General features: G+C 39.7%; 1 pseudogene; it reads right to left on the minus strand.

Moving 5' to 3' along the window:
- Window positions 1-10,280: 10,280 nt before the first annotated feature.
- Window positions 10,281-13,502, minus strand: LOC125256183 (annotated as a pseudogene).
- Between the last annotated feature and the right edge of the window lie 3,016 nt (window positions 13,503-16,518).

Consider the following 16,518-nt stretch of genomic DNA (forward strand, 5'->3'; position numbering starts at 1 on the left):
GCTGCCAGGGGGTGGGACAATTGCAACGCATTGTTGCAACTGTCCCTCATGACAATAATAATGACAATTAGATAAAATTGATATAAAAGGCAATTCAGTGGTTTGATAAAGAACATATTTCAATAATCAGGTATCTCCTCTTTGTATTTCAGCAAATTGCTTTTTTAAAAGTCAAACTAGGCTGCAGTGTATCCTACATTTTCTGTTCTGTTTTTTTTTTCAGTATGTCACGAGACAGGAAAAGGACAACAGAAAGGTGTGTCCCTCTACCTTTTCTGTCCTTAGCTGCTGCTGTAGTGAGCAATGATGGCAGGACAGTGAGGTCACATAACGATAATTGATATGCTTAGCATTTGTTTGACTACGATATCAAACAGCAAATACTGTGTTGCTAATGTTACACAAAACATGTTCCCATTCACCATCTCAGAAAATCAATATCCTTAGAAATGCTTTGAACAACTTGTAAGATATTAAAGGCATACAGTTCATCATCAGAAAACGTGCATATATACTGCATATTGGAGAAATAGTACATATTGTAGCCAAGCTAGAGATCTGTGCTTGGATATGTTGTGCTTATTTTCTTAGTATGTATGCATTTATTCATTTAGTCTCTTTGCTAAACCATGCATCGCTATTAATATGGCTCATGCATAGTATCTGTGTTTAGAGCAAACCCCTAACTCACTCTAACTGCCTCAAATTATGCATCTTGTTGAGGAATTTATGCTGTCTCATTGCAAATGATCAGATTTATGATATTCAGATTTATGATTTTCAAATTGGCTTTGAAGGAGGGACTAGTAAGTAATAACAACAAAAAATACTTTGCAAATGCATAGCAACACACTGGCAAACACCCACATCATGTGCTGGTGAGTTGTGCACATGCAAACAGCTTGCTCTAGTTTTCTTCTTCCGTCAGAACCGCATGAGTTGATGTTATTAGGCAGAAATCACACACAACTCTGGTCTCAAATAAACTAAAAAAAAAGATTTGAAAAATGATGCAGAAGTATGAGTTTTATTACATCTAAATGACTGTTGCAACTGCCCCTCGGTACTGTTGCAACTGTCCCCATATATGGGGACAGTTGCAACATTTTTCAGGGTCCATTTAAGTACAAATTACTTTCATATTATCATATGTACACATGTTGCAACAGTATGGGCAGGTAGGTGACATATATGGGTTTAATATATATATTTTTTGTCTTTCTAATACAAACAGTCGTTGAGAAACTGAAGGAAATGTAAAAAGTGTTGCAACCGCCCCCACTCTCCCCCTATAGCATTAAAAAAAACTTTTAGAACAAGAAAACCCATGTTAAATCTATTTATTGTTTGTTTTTATTAAAGAACAACAAAACATGAGCACATGGTATCCATGATTCATAGAGGAATAGATTAGGGGTTAAAGTTAATATTACAGTTTTTTACGATTGCTTACACACTAAAATTAAAAATAACACACAGTTACTGAAACTCTACACTCAAGGAGCAAAACCTCAGCCCAGATCTGCACAGCCACAAGCACATTCTCAGCACTTCTCTACATTAGACACAGAAAACTAACATAATGTCACTTCTTTGCAATTTCAAGACACTGCTTTCCAAAATACCACCCCTATAAACCAATTGATCAAACACAGCCGTCAGGTGTTCAGACACTTAGGTGCTTAACTGTAAACTCAACAATCAGGTGCAAGGACTATAAAAAGGCAAAAGGTGAGTTTATGTGTCTTCAACAAAATGGAAGGAAATGTTGCAGTAAGAGGGAGAGGGAGAAACATCATTTTGAATGTCCCGGGAAAACGTGGTGGTAACATCACAATATATGTTGCAATCACGCAGAATGTGGTCCTCCACCAGCATGCCAACTTAGGCCCTTACAACAATGCCCACATATTCACATTTTAGACAGACTACACAAAATCATCACAGCAGAAGACCAAATGGATGCAGAGCAGATGAGATACATTGTCATATGGGACAATATAAATTTCCAACTATCTCCTCCTGTCCAAAACATTAGCATCCACAATTTTCACTCCAATACCTCCCACCATACTGTCCCTTTCTGAGGAGGTTTTTTGTTTTTTTGGCATGGCGGTGGAAGGTTTACAATCTCCAGCCCTATATCAGGATATGCCTCATTCAAACATGGAGAAGGCCTGACCTAACTGATGCAGGATCTGTGCAAGGATGGATTCGCCATTCAAGAAGATTCTTCCCTCTCTGTCTTGCGTGAGAGGACATCGCCTGAGATGTGGATGAAGTGCTATGACCAGATCCAGCTAGGCCAAGAGATGATGCTCAGGTGTTTTTTCTATAGTTTTTTTTCTTTATTTACAGTTTTTTATAGACGCTAGGACACATTTCTCAATACTTAGGTCACTTTTGCAAAACTCTTCACACAGTTCTCCTAACCAACTTTCAGCTTGGCAAAGCAGTTCATTTCACATCCAAAATGCACTACAACTACCAAAACACTTTATTCAGGTCTCAAATCAACTCATTCTTCCAGAACACTAGCAAAGGTTGACAGCCGACAAACACACTTTGTCACCCACAAAACAATGACCTAAAAAACACTAACAACATGTAGCATTATACAATGTTTTCTTGTGTAAAACAAGGACATAACTCTGTTTATAATTCACTGCAATATATGTTACTGGAATGAATCAGACATGATGCAGAATTCACCAATATTTTATGTTGTTTATTTATTTTTATTTTTTTGCACTGAGTAATTCCAAAATACAAGAATTTGTATACACACCATCCACTGATACAGATACAATTCAATTGTTTTTATAGCATTTAATTTTAAGATTTAAAATATATTTCATTAAAATATTGCTGTAGGAATGTAGCAAATTGCTCTCAGTTTTGTATTATGTTATTGTTTTGAACATAAGTTTAACAGTTTTGAAAACAGTATGTAAGCATGTGCAAATTGGCCTGTACGTACAAAGAGTTTTGGCAGTTGTTGTGCCTGAGTAAAAAAATAATTCATGAAATTTGAGAGATGTGGTCATTGAATGCATTTTGTGCCAAAGCAACGATAATTGATCCTCAGTTTAGCCCACATAGACTTCTGTTGTGCTCACTGTGTGAAGAGTTTTGCAAAAGTGACCTATGTATTGAGAAATGTGTCCTAGCGTCTGTAAAAAACTGTAAAATCATGCTTTTGTTTTGTCTCCACAGATGTTTTTGTTCATGTAATATATTGTATTTAGAATATGTTCTGATTTTCAGTGCAAAATGTAACATGGATGGATGATAATAATGGTTATTGAATCGTGTGTGTGTGTGTGTGTGTGTGTGTGTGTGTGTGTGTGTGTGTGTGTGTGTGTGCGCGTGTGTGTTTTGTCAATTTATTCATGTTCTTTACTCTAACAATGTCTAAAAAATTCAAACCCAGACTATATCATTATAAAATTGATAGATTGAGCAGTGTGTAAATGAATCAAAGAGAATCAGAATGTATGAACCATGTGTGTTCCATATGGTGTCAAAATTGGGTTTTGTTAAATTACAGTTTTTGCCCATTGCTTGAACACTATAGACCCATGCTTAGACTAAAGTAACACAACTTGAAGCTTTTGTTACCATACCTCAAACACATGTACCCATACCTTAAACAAAAGCGCTGCTTTGCATTCTAGTTGCAATTCTGCTACACACTTACTCCTTTATGCAACACACTTGGTCCTGCATACTACACTCTATTTCATACATAAGACACTTCGTTCAAAAATGAAATCTCAGGGTGCCATTTGGAAAACACATGTATCCAAAATACAAAACACATCGGGTAATTGCAACCACTCAAATACACACCTCAAAACACTTACTTACAAAACTGAACACCAATCAGACAGCTACAAAAAGGCCTCAGTTAAGCCATTCTGAGAACTTTGCAAGCATGGAGAGCAAGAGGTGGAGGCAGAGGAAGAGGAAGAGGAAGACAAAGAGAGAGAGGAGTAGGACATGGTCAAAGAGGCTATGCACGGAACAATATTTCAGATGATATTAGAGCAATGGTGGTGGATCGTGTGGCCAGACCCAAACAGACGGCAGGATCTATAATCCCACCCACGCACAATTGGCCTGTTTTTCTGTATTTACAGTAGTGTATTTTGTTTTATTTTTGTTTTATTTTTGCGTTACTGCATTTACTTTACTGTACTGTATAGTACTGTGATGTGCAGTATTGAGTTGATGTCATCTGTAACCTTTCAGTACTTTCATTTTTGGTTGTTGTAAAAACCTTTGTTGGAAAAAAAAAGCAGAACAAAAACTAAGTGTTGCATTGAGCCTCACAGAATGCTAACTGATGAACTGAATAAAAACACTGAAAATTAAAAACTGCAGTGTTTTATATAAAGTAGACTAGTGTGTTCCCCCTGATCTGAAAGTGTATGCATATGATGCAAGTGTGTGTCATTTTGTCATCAGAGTTACATTTTGACAAAGGAATGTTAGGTTTTGATAGTAGAGTTTCAATTTGACAGAGATATGAATGGTATATTTCCCAGTGTTGTGTCATGTTTACTTGTGTGTAGAATTTTGGCACAATGAGCAAAGTTTTGCAAAATGTGTTCAAGCAACGGGCAAAAACTGTAATGTAAAGTTTTGAATGTGTTTCATTTTGCAAAAGAACTGAACTGTTCTGCTATTTGTGTGTGTGGATCTGTGAATTGTGTGTAGCCTAGTGTTTTGACAAAATGAGCCTTGTTTTTAAAATTGTGCTTAAGCGATTGTAAAAAACTGTAATAAACCTAAACAACGAACAGACAAAAGTAAACAAAAGAAAAGATATTGCAAACCCCTTTTATGCCACACTAGAGGTCGCTGTGAACGCACTAGATTCAGTAGCAGCGCTGATTCTCGCAGCTCTCGCCGGGTGCAGTGGCGCGCGCCTGTAATCCAAGCTACTGGGAGGCTGAGGCTGGAGGATCGCTTGAGCTCTGGGCTTCTGGGCTGCAGTGGACTATGTCGATTGGGTGTCCGCACTAAGTTCGGTATCGATATGGTGCTCCTGGGGGAGCCCGGGACCACCAGGTCGTCTAAGGAGGGGTGAACCGGCCCAGGTCGGAGACGGAGCAGGTCAAAGTCCCCGTGCCGATCAGTAGTGGGATCGCGCCTGTGAATAGACACTGCAGTGCAGCCTGAGCGATACAGAGAGACTCAGTCTTTTCAGCAGCAACATAAAGAAGCACAAAAGAAAGGGCTATTGTCCAATTTAAGTTTGATAAATTATATACTGTCTGTGACTACTCTGTAAAATAAATGAAAACCATACCGTTTTTAATTATAGTGTTTCACAAATGTAAAGATGTCAATACTTTGCAAACATAATAAAGCATAACCAACTGGAAATATATAGCTAGGCTATAGAAATAGTGAATGATTCAAAGGTTAATATTAAGATCAGATGGATTAAAAATTGTCAGATTTATTGAGATGAATGAAATACTCTTGGTGTGCATTACAAAAGGCATTAGATGAAACTGAAAGTTATTTCTAGATGCAAATTAAGACTATATGTGGTTAAACAGTTATTGTGTGATTTTGTCTATTGTGCTAAATCAACTTGCATGATTTTTTTTTTTTTTTTTTTTTTTTTTTTTAAGAAGCATTTTTGGAAGAAAATGTAGCTTTCCACATGATAGCAACCAATTGCAAAACGATTTTATGCCACACTAGAGATCGCTATGAGCGCACTAGATTCAGTAGCAGCGCTGATTCTCGCAGCTCTCGCCGGGTGCAGTGGCGCGCGCCTGTAATCCAAGCTACTGGGAGGCGGAGGCTGAGGCTGGAGGATCGCTTGAGCTCAGGGGTTCTGGGCTGCAGTGGACTATGTCGATCGGGTGTCCGCACTAAGTTCAGTATCGATATGGTGCTTCTGGGGGAGCCCGGGACCACCAGGTCGTCTAAGGAGGGGTGAACCGGCCCAGGTCGGAGACGGAGCAGGTCAAAACCCCCGTGCCGATCAGTAGTGGGATCGCGCCTGTGAATAGACACTGCAGTGCAGCCTGAGCGATATAGAGAGACTCAGTCTTTTGTGTGCAGTTATTGGGTATATAAGAAGTAACATAAAGCTCCACAGTCCAATTTAAGTTTGATTAATGATATGCTGTGACTACTTTGTAAAATAAATTACCACAATTCATTATTTTTAATCACAGTGTTTTTTAACAAATGTAATTTAGATATCAATACTTTGCAAACATGATAAGCATATAGCCAGCTGCAAATATATATAGAAATAGCTAATGACTCAAAGATTAGCAATTAAAGGGGGACTCAGTAGTATTTCAAATACACTGTTTGGAAGTTAGTCTAACAACAATACCAACAACAAACGTCTAACCAATCAGCATTAGGGGGCGTATGAAGGTCGAGGAGAGAGAATGAGCAAGAGGGAGATTTAATAATAATAAAAAAAAAACTGCAGAACGAGAAATGGGACACAATACAAAAAAAGCCCAAAAGAATATCACTGGAATTAAGGTTTATGCCTGGGCAAAACGCTTTAGGACACGTGTTTATATTAGAAAAGCTTTCCAGCGCTGGAGAGAGCTAAGTGGGAATGCCTGAAAACAGACGGGGAGGCTGCTTTGATCCTGCTATTCATGTGAGTACACTGGGTTTTGAGCTGGAGCTGCTGTGCAGTTTGTGCTTCCTTGTCCTTCGTTCATCATCTGCGCTATTTTTTGTGAAGCATTTTGTTGCGTGTCAGCTGTGATAAACCGACATCCACTCGCATTGCTTGTGTAACAGTGGTCAGATAGTGAGAGCTGTGCTGTTAAACCTCTGCACATTGGTAGTGCCTTCACCTCACATGCCAGCAGCGATCGTGCTGGGGTTGGAGACCAACTCGGAGCAGGGTGGTTAGGATTGGAGTGTGAGTTTTGGAGGTGGAGCAATGAAGAGAGGGGTGGGTTTGTTTGGGTTGATTTCAAATATCAACAATGCCCAATAGCATAGTTCAAGATCTACTTACAGAACCTTTAAAGGAACACTACACTTTTTTTTTGAAAATAAATGATATTACGCAGCATCTCTCACAAATGTCTCCATGGTTGCAAGGCATGCTCCCTGTGCAAACAGGGGGTCACAGCTGCTGAGTAATATCATTGCGCCTGCAGCACCCATGGTATGGCAGCAAAGTTCCTTGATTATTACGCCAGAATGAGAGTATAGTTCCTAGCCATATCTAGAAAATCGCAACTTTTCATTTTCCATCGGCCTTAGTACACAATGTTACTACAGAAGAGTCAAGTTTTAAATAGGAAAAATATTGAAACTCTTTGGTCATTTTTGAACGAGATGCTCTTGGTCTAATCAGATTCAATGAACTATGCTAAGCTATGCTAAAAGTGGTACCGCCAGACCCAGAGATCTGCTGAATGGATTCTAAAACGGTAAAACTCAACTGTTTAACTCTATGGGAGTTTCAAAAAAAGTGGAGTGTTCCTTTAAGATCAGATGAATTAAAAAAAAAAAAAAAAATGATATTATAATATAGTAGCCTAGCTAATCGTTGCCTACAAAACCAAATAGATTTAGCACTTACTAGCATGAAGAACAAAAATAGCATGGCAGAGAAAGTGTGTAGAAATCAATTTAAGATTCAAACTCTTGATACAAAACATACCTTTTGTGAGTTCTTGTTTTTAATGTTGATAATATTATAAGAGCAAGCAGTGGCATAAGTCAGCCTCAGGCCATATGCAAAAAAAAAAAGGAAAAAAAAGAAAAGAAATTTACGGGCCCCCCTCGGGGGGTGGAGGGGATGTGCGTCTATGCGCAGTCCCAGGACATTAATATGAATAAGATGTTATCACTAACATGCAGACAAAAATTGTTAAAAACATTTCTAGGAATGACAACAACAGCATTACAGTACTGAATGCGCTCCTTCATCATTTTGACTGTGCATTGCGGATCTATTTCAAAAATGTCAAAAAACGGCTTTTCAACACAGTCTACGATTGAATTCAATCGAATCGACTCTGGCTTTGGAATTTCAGAATGATCATAGCATGATCAGTGATCAGTGCGAGCCTTTGAAAGTATTTGGCTGCAGAAAGATGCATTCGGCGTGGAATGAATGACTCTACTTACGCATTAAGACAGTGAGTTACCGCCACCTACTGGCAGTTTTAGCATTTAAAAGAATCATTTTCACGTTTTATCATTGCATATTTCTCTAAACATGTTTTTATTATTTAAAACATTATTAATGTTGTAAAGGTATTTATAAAGATAAAAAATGCACTGGAAAGTCAATTTAGGGGGTAAATATTGTCCTTTAATGGAAAAGGTGCAGTCTAAGTGGAAGAGAGGGGGTACGCAGAAGGATGGTAAATGCCTCAGGGGGTACTCCACTCTAAAAAGTTTGGGAACCACTGTGCTAAATCAACTTGAAGCATGAATTTGGAAAAAAAAAAAAATGCATTTTTAGAAGTAAATTTACCACATACCTTTAGCAACCAAAGAGACTGCAAAATGCAAATGTAAAAGTACAGGTGCTGGTCATATAATTAGAATATCATCAAAAAGTTGATTTATTTCACTAATTCCATTCAAAAAGTGAAACTTGTATATTATATTCATTCATTACACACAGACTGATATATTTCAAATGTTTATTTCTTTTAATTTTGATGATTAAAACTGACAACTAAGGAAAATCCCAAATTCAGTATCTCAGAAAATTAGAATATTGTGAAAGGTTCAATATTGAAGACACCTGGTGCCACACTCTAATCAGCTAATTAACTCAAAACACCTGCAAAGGCCTTTAAATGGTCTCTCAGTCTAATTCTGTAGGCTACACAATCATGGGGAAGACTGCTGACTTTTGTCCAAAAGACGACCATTGACACCTTGCACAAGGAGGGCAAGACACAAAAGGTCATTGCAAAAGAGGCCGGCTGTTCACAGAGCTCTGTGTCCAAGCACATTAATAGAGAGGCAAAGGGAAGGAAAAGATGTGGTAGAAAAAAGTGTACAAGCAATAGGGATAACCGCACCCTGGAGAGGATTGTGAAACAAAACCCATTCAAAAATGTGGGGGAGATTCACAAAGAGTGGACTGCAGCTGGAGTCAGTGCTTCAAGAACCACTACGCACAGACGTATGCAAGACATGGGTTTCAGCTGTCGCATTCCTTGTGTCAAGCCACTCTTGAACAATAGACAGCGTCAGAAGCGTCTAAAGACAAAATAGACTGGACTGTTGCTGAGTGGTCCAAAGTTCTGTTCTCTGATGAAGGTAAATTTTGCATTTCCTTTGGAAATCAGGGTCCCAGAGTCTGGAGGAAGAGAGGAGAGGCACACAATCCATGTTGCTTGAGGTACAGTGTAAAGTTTCCACAGTCAGTAATGGTTTGGGGTGCCATCATCTGCTGGTGTTGGTCCACTGTGTTTTCTGAGGTCCAAGGTCAACGCAGCCGTATACCAGGAAGTTTTAGAGCACTTCATGCTTCCTGCTGCTGACCAACTTTATGGAGATGCAGATTTCATTTTCCAACAGGACTTGGCACCTGCACACAGTGCCAAAGCTACCAGTACCTGGTTTAAGGACCATGGTATCCCTGTTCTTAATTGGCCAGCAAACTCGCCTGACCTTAACCCATAGAAAATCTATGGGGTATTGTGAAGAGGAAGATGCAATATGCCAGACCCAACAATGCAGAAGAGCTGAAGGCCACTATCAGAGCAACCTGGGCTCTCATAACACCTGAGCAGTGCCACAGACTGATCGACTCCATGCTACGCAGAAATTGCTGCAGTAATTCAGGTAAAAGGAGCCCCAACTAAGTATTGAGTGCTGTACATGCTCATACTTTTCAAGTTCATACTTTTCATTTGGCCAAAATTTCTAAAAATCCTTTCTTTGTATTGGTCTTAAGTGATATTCTAATTTTCTGAGATACTGAATTTGAAATTTTCCTTAGTTGTCAGTTATAATCATCAACATTAAAAGAAATAAACATTTGAAATATATCAGTCTGTGTGTAATGAATGAATATAATATACAAGTTTCACTTTTTGAATGGAATTAGTGAAATAAATCAACTTTCTGATGATATCCTAATTATATGACCAGCACCTGTACATATGTAATATTGTGATTGCTCTGTAAAATAAATTAAAACATTGAGAAAACGTTGACTCCTATGTGTTTGCATCATTTTAAATTTTAGTTCATAGTGTTATGCGAAAAAACATGTAAGAAATAATTGTTGACAGCACTTTTATTTTCAGAGACAGTTTTTATTCTTTCACATAAAAACACAACAGTGTCTTTCAATGCTTTTTAAAATAACATTTGTTTACTTGTTCTTGGTCATATCGCAAATTATGTGTATTAACACTCATTTTAAATTAAATGTGTGCATGTGTTTGAATACTGTCTCACAAAGCAGCATGCTCTGTTTTTAGTAAGTACGGTGTGACGAGGTGGTGGTGGTTTGCTTTATTTGGATTGTTGGTCCACCAGTTGAGACCGTGTGGGAACCACCTGAGGAAACAGAGTGAGATCCACCTGAGGAGACAGAGTGAGATCCACCTGAGATAGTGACAGATCCACCTGAAAGGCAAAAGAGAAAGAGTCAATAATGCTTAATGTAAAACATGCCTGAAACTGACCATATGCAAGGATAGATTTCAATTACCTGGTATTTGAGTCCTGGAAGAGTAGGAGGAAGGGGGGAAAAAAATTAGTGAAGCCATTCCAAGACAAGATAATGTAACATGATCCATGCTTCTACTGATTTTACCTCACATTAACTTTATAAATAGATGACTTTACCTAAAGTCCTGGTTTTCCAATAGGTTCCTGTAGGTGGCAATCTCCTGCTCCAGACGGCTCTTGATGTCCAGCAACAAGGCGTATTCTCGTCCCTGTTGCTCAATGCTAGCCCGCATTTGACACAGCTCGGCTTCCAACATGTTGATTTGGTTCTGGTAGCCTGCTAGCATAGCACTGTACCTAGCCTCTGTTTCTGCTAGTGAGTTCTCCAGTGCCGCTTTCTGTATGAGTAAAGAGAACATGCAAAAAAAAGATCTTAATAAATCACTATTGGTCTGCTTTTTTCAAGACTTATGTTACTGTTTTCTCCCTTTGGTTCAGGTAATGTGTCTAATGTCTCTCTCTCTTGTCTCTACATTCCACTTGTGTCTCACCATGCTGAGTTGAGACTGTAGCTCGATCTCCAGACTCTGCAAGGTGTTTCGCAGCTCTGTGATCTGTGACCTGGAGGTTTGTATGATCTCTGTGCTGTGGGCCACTTCTTTGTTCAAATCTGCCGTCTAAAAGAGAGACAAAAACACTGTACATCACAATCCAGGCACTACTTCAAGTGACATGCTGGAATGTGTGGTTTATTGTTCAGTGAAATGAGGGGTTTTGATGGCAAAGTATAATTCAAGGAGACAGAAGAGGACTTACCTTGTCTTTAAACCAGGCTTCCTGTTCCCTGCGGTGTTTCTGTATGATGTTTTCGTAATGAGCACGAATCTCCTCCAGAACCTTGTTCAGGTCTTGCTGAGGAGCAGCATCAACCTCTACATTCACTGTGCCTGTCAACTGAGACCTCAGTGCAGCCAACTCCTGAAATGTCGTAATATAATATAATATGTAAATATTACATGTAGTCAAGTATGGTGCCCCATACTCAGAATTTGTGCTCTGTGAATGAGTATTGAACACACACACACCGGAGCAGTGAGCAGCCATTTTGTTTTGTTGCGGTGCCCGAGAAGGAGTGATTCGGAGTGACTCAGTTGTGAGTAATGAGAGTGCTGTTCTTTCCCTCCCCCCACCTACATTTCTTGCCAGTACTGAGACTCAACTCTGACCTTCGGGATACAAGTTCGAGAGAGAGAGAGGGGGACGGGATCGGGAAAGGACCACAAGCCGGGACTCGAACTCAGGTCGCCCGAAGTGCATTGGTGCTACATGTCGGCACGCTGCCCATAAGGGCATCGGTGTCGACAAGTTCGACTTTCTAAACATTAGGCTACAACTGCCCCCAATATAACATATAATATAATATAATGGTCCAAACGTTCAGGATCAGTCATACATAGATGATTCTGTCAGAAAACTACTACAAACCTCCTGGTGGTTCTTCTTCATAAACGCCAGCTCCTCCTGCAGACACTTGATCTGCATCTCCAGGTCGGCCTTTACCAGGTTCGTCTGGTCCAGCAAGCGACGCAGGTTAGCGATGTCAGCCTCCACAGACTGACGCATCACCGCCTCATGCTCGTATCTGATTGGTGGAGAGGTCACACAGGGAATTAAACTCACCGATCAATGATTAAACATGATGAGTATCATATATATATACACATAATACTGTTCAAAAGTTTGGGGTCGGTAAGATTTATATTCTTATTATTATCATCAATGCCGTAATATTTTGGTGGAAATCGTAACACATTTTTTCAGGAATAGAAAGCTCAGAGAACAATATTCATTTTAAAATAGGAATCTTTTGTAACATTACAAATGTCTTTACTTTCGATCAATTTAATGCATCCTTGCTGAGTAAACTTTATGACTCCAAACTTTTGAATGGCATAAGCAATGTAAAGCTACTGCATTTTAGGCATCAACCTAAGTTAAGTCTAAGTTAGTGGCCATCACTGTTTAACTTACTTCATCCTGAAGTCATCAGCAGCCAGTTTAGAGTTGTCGATCTGCAGGAGGATGTTGGCGTTGTGGACGGTAGCATTTTTAATCTGAAAGGTAAAAAATGTATATATAAATTTAGTACATAAGATCATCAGACCTTGAAGTGATTATATCCAGTCTGTTTTTCAGCTGCTATATCCAATGAAATTTATTTTTTCTAGAATTTGCTGGTCTCGTCTCATATTCATTCAGAGATCACTGTACCTTGTCCTTCAAGTCATTGATGGTGCCCAGTAGCAGCTGTAGTCCCTCTGTGCAATTGGCCCTTTCTTCTCATAGTACTCACGGATCTGCCTCTCGAGAATGGCATTGGCAGCCTCCAGGGAGCGCACCTTCTCGAGGTAGGACGCCAGACGGTCGTTCAGGTTCTGCATGGTGGCCTTCTCATTCAGCTGCATGTAGTCAGTTCCAACGCAGCCTCCAGGCAATATGCCATATCCTCCACTGTATCCTCCACCGTATCCTCCACCGTATCCTCCACCATATCCTCCACCATATCCTCCACTGCCTCCAATCCTGGAATGCAGCAAGGAGGAAGAGATGCGGGTGTTTCCACCATAACAACCTCCATACACGCTGTAGGCCTTTTGTGGAAAGACTGTCGAACAGCCACGACTCTTGGTGATTATGGACTTTGAGGTCACGGTCTTAGGACCATGGCACCTGGAAGATGTCGTGCGAACAGAAAGCGACATGGTGGATGGACACGGAGATGAGATGAACCCAGAGAGGACACTGCAGGAAACCGTTAGAGTTGTCCTGACGAGGATGGCACATTTGAGCCCGGCTCTGGCCTCTTATAGAGATGGAGATCCAGGGCGGCTCCTGTACTTTGTGGGTGGGTGAGGGAGGTAGGGTGTGTGTGAGAGAGTGTGTGAGTGCCAGACCCAGCTGTCACCACCAGCAGACTTAAAACTTGGAAAACCAGTGTTCCACCCTAATGAGGAAACTGCAAAAGAATTTTGTACTCCTGAGATGTACTCACCCTTCAGACTACAATGAAGGGAGTGCAATAAGACTACTAGGATTTTGACTCACACTGTGTGTATACAAGTTGTATGCATGTGTGTGTGTGTTTATGAGTGTGTTTGCAAGTGTTTTGTGCCAGTGGAGGAAATCCCTTTGACAGTTAGAGGCAGAGAAAGGAGGTCATGTGAGGATAGCGATTTTATAAATTCACCATTTAAGAAGAATTTGGCTGACAGGTAACTCCCTGAGGCGATGTGAGATCATCTGAGACAGTTTCACCACCCTTTTACAGGTCATACGAATCATCTTTAGAACTTTGGTGCCCAGTATGGGTATTTTATTTTATTTTAATCTTTTATTTTATTTTTTGTAAAATTTAATAATCTGTGTGTGCATGTTTGTCTGTCTTGAGCATTGGTTATAATTAAACAATACTTTAGGTAAAGTGTGGTGGGGAATAATGAGAAATCTTTTCTTAGAAGGAATAATCACAAAGTTTTTTTTTTTTTTTATTAGAAGAAAGGGTGTATTAAATGTCTACATTAAATTTTGAGTAGAAAAATTTAAATTTTCTTAGTTTCCTTAGTAATAAAGCTTCTTTATTCTACATCTGAATCTCAGAGATAGATACAGAGGGAGGAAGGGAGAGAGAGAGAGTGTGTGTAAATGCTATTGCAATGCTATAGAGAGTATCTGTACACAGTGTCAGATAAGACACTCAGAAGCACGTTGACCAGATACAGACTCAGCGGACACAAGCTGATGATAGAGACGGGCAGACACAGAAAAACATGGCTGCCCCCCGGAGCAGAGATTGTGTTCACACTGTGATCTGAATCAGATGGAAACAGAACTGCACTTCATAACAGAATGCTCCAAATACACAGACATACGGACAGTGTTCTATGATAAAATACAGCAGATCCATCTGACATTTAAAACTCTTTCAAACCAGGAGAAACTGCCATATCTGTTAGGAGAACGCAAGAACTGCTGTATGTTTGCTGCTCAATATGTGTCTGCCTGTCACCATAGAAGAGAACTATCTGTTTCCAGCACATGTGGATTATATTAAACCATATACTTAGGTGTACATTTTGCTTCTGTAAATATGTCTAATCCCTCATCTTTTTTTTCTCTCTCTTTTCTAGTTTATATACTTACATACATTAGTAATTAATTTTGCACTACATGCTTAATACTTTTATATATTATTATTACTATTCTTCTTCTTTTTTTCTGTTAATACATATATGCACTATTTGTAAGCAGCCCAGCTGAAATTGCTTTGGCAATACAAATTTACAGTTTTGTCATGCCAATAAAGCGCACTTGAATTGAAAGAGAGAGAGAGATAGAGAGAGAGAGAATTATTATGTTTTCACACACTAGAGGTCGCTGTGAGCTAACTAGATTCAGTAGCAGCGCTGATTCTCGCAGCTCTTGCCGGGTGCAGTGGCGCGCGCCTGTAATCCAAGCTACTGGGAGGCTGAGGCTGGAGGATCGCTTGAGCTCAGGGGTTCTGGGCTGCAGTGGACTATATCGATCGGGTGTCCGCACTAAGTTCGGTATCGATATGGTGCTCCTGGGGGAGCCCGGGACCACCAGGTCGTCTAAGGAGGGGTGAACCGGCCCAGGTCGGAGACGGAGCAGGTCAAAGCCCCCATGCCGATCAGTAGTGGGATCGCGCCTGTGAATAGACACTGCAGTGCAGCCTGAGCGATACAGAGAAACTCAGTCTTTTCAGCAGCAACATAAAGAAGCACAAAAGAAAGATCTATTGTCCAATTTAAGTTTGGTAAATTATATACTTTGACTATTCTGTAAAATAAATGACAACCATAACGTTTTTAATTGTAGTGTTTCACAAATGTAAAGATGTCAATACTTTGCAAACATAATAAAGCATAACCAACTGCAAATATATAGGCTATAGAAATAATGAATGATTCAAAGGTTAACATTAAGATCAAAATGGATTAAAAATTGTTCAGATTTATTGAGATGTATGAAATACTCTTGGTGTGCATTATGAAAGGCATTAGATGAAAGTTATTTCTAGATGCAAATTAAGACTATATGTGGTTAAACAGTTATTGTGTGATTTTGTCTATTGTGCTAAATCAACTTCCATGATTTTTTTTTTTTTTTTTTTTTTTTAAAGAACTATTTTTTGGAAGAAAATGTAGTGAGTTTACCACATGATAGCAACCAATTGCAAAACGAATTTATGTCACACTAGAGGTCGCTGTGAGCGCACTAGATTCAGTAGCAGCGCTGATTCTCGCAGTTCTCGCAGTTCTCGCCGGGTGCAGTGGCACGCGCCTGTAATCCAAGCTACTGGGAGGCTGAGGCTGGAGGATCGCTTGAGCTCAGGGGTTCTGGGCTGCGGTGGACTATGTCGATCGGGTGTCCGCACTAAGTTCAGGCATCGATATGGTGCTCCTGGGGGAGCCCGGGACTACCAGGTCGTCTAAGGAGGGGTGAACCGGCCCAGGTCGGAGACGGAGCAGGTCAAAACCCCCGTGCCGATCAGTAGTGGGATCGCGCCTGTGAATAGACACTGCAGTGCAGCCTGAGCAATACAGAGAGACTCAGACTTTTGTGTGCAAATTTACCATTTTGTTTTAATGTAAACGTATCATTCTTACTGCGTTAGTTTAATCTAAAGTAAAATGATGATTGTCCTATAATAGGATAGCCTATATGTTAGAACGCAGCATTTAATGATGAAATTTTAAAATAGCCTGGAAAAGTGATTTCAGGTTTGCAGTAACCTACGTTTCATTTATGAAAGAGGCTGAATTACTACTTTCATAT

The sequence above is a fragment of the Megalobrama amblycephala genome, linkage group LG21 (genome assembly GCF_018812025.1).
Source record: "Megalobrama amblycephala isolate DHTTF-2021 linkage group LG21, ASM1881202v1, whole genome shotgun sequence".
NCBI lineage: Eukaryota > Metazoa > Chordata > Actinopteri > Cypriniformes > Xenocyprididae > Megalobrama > Megalobrama amblycephala.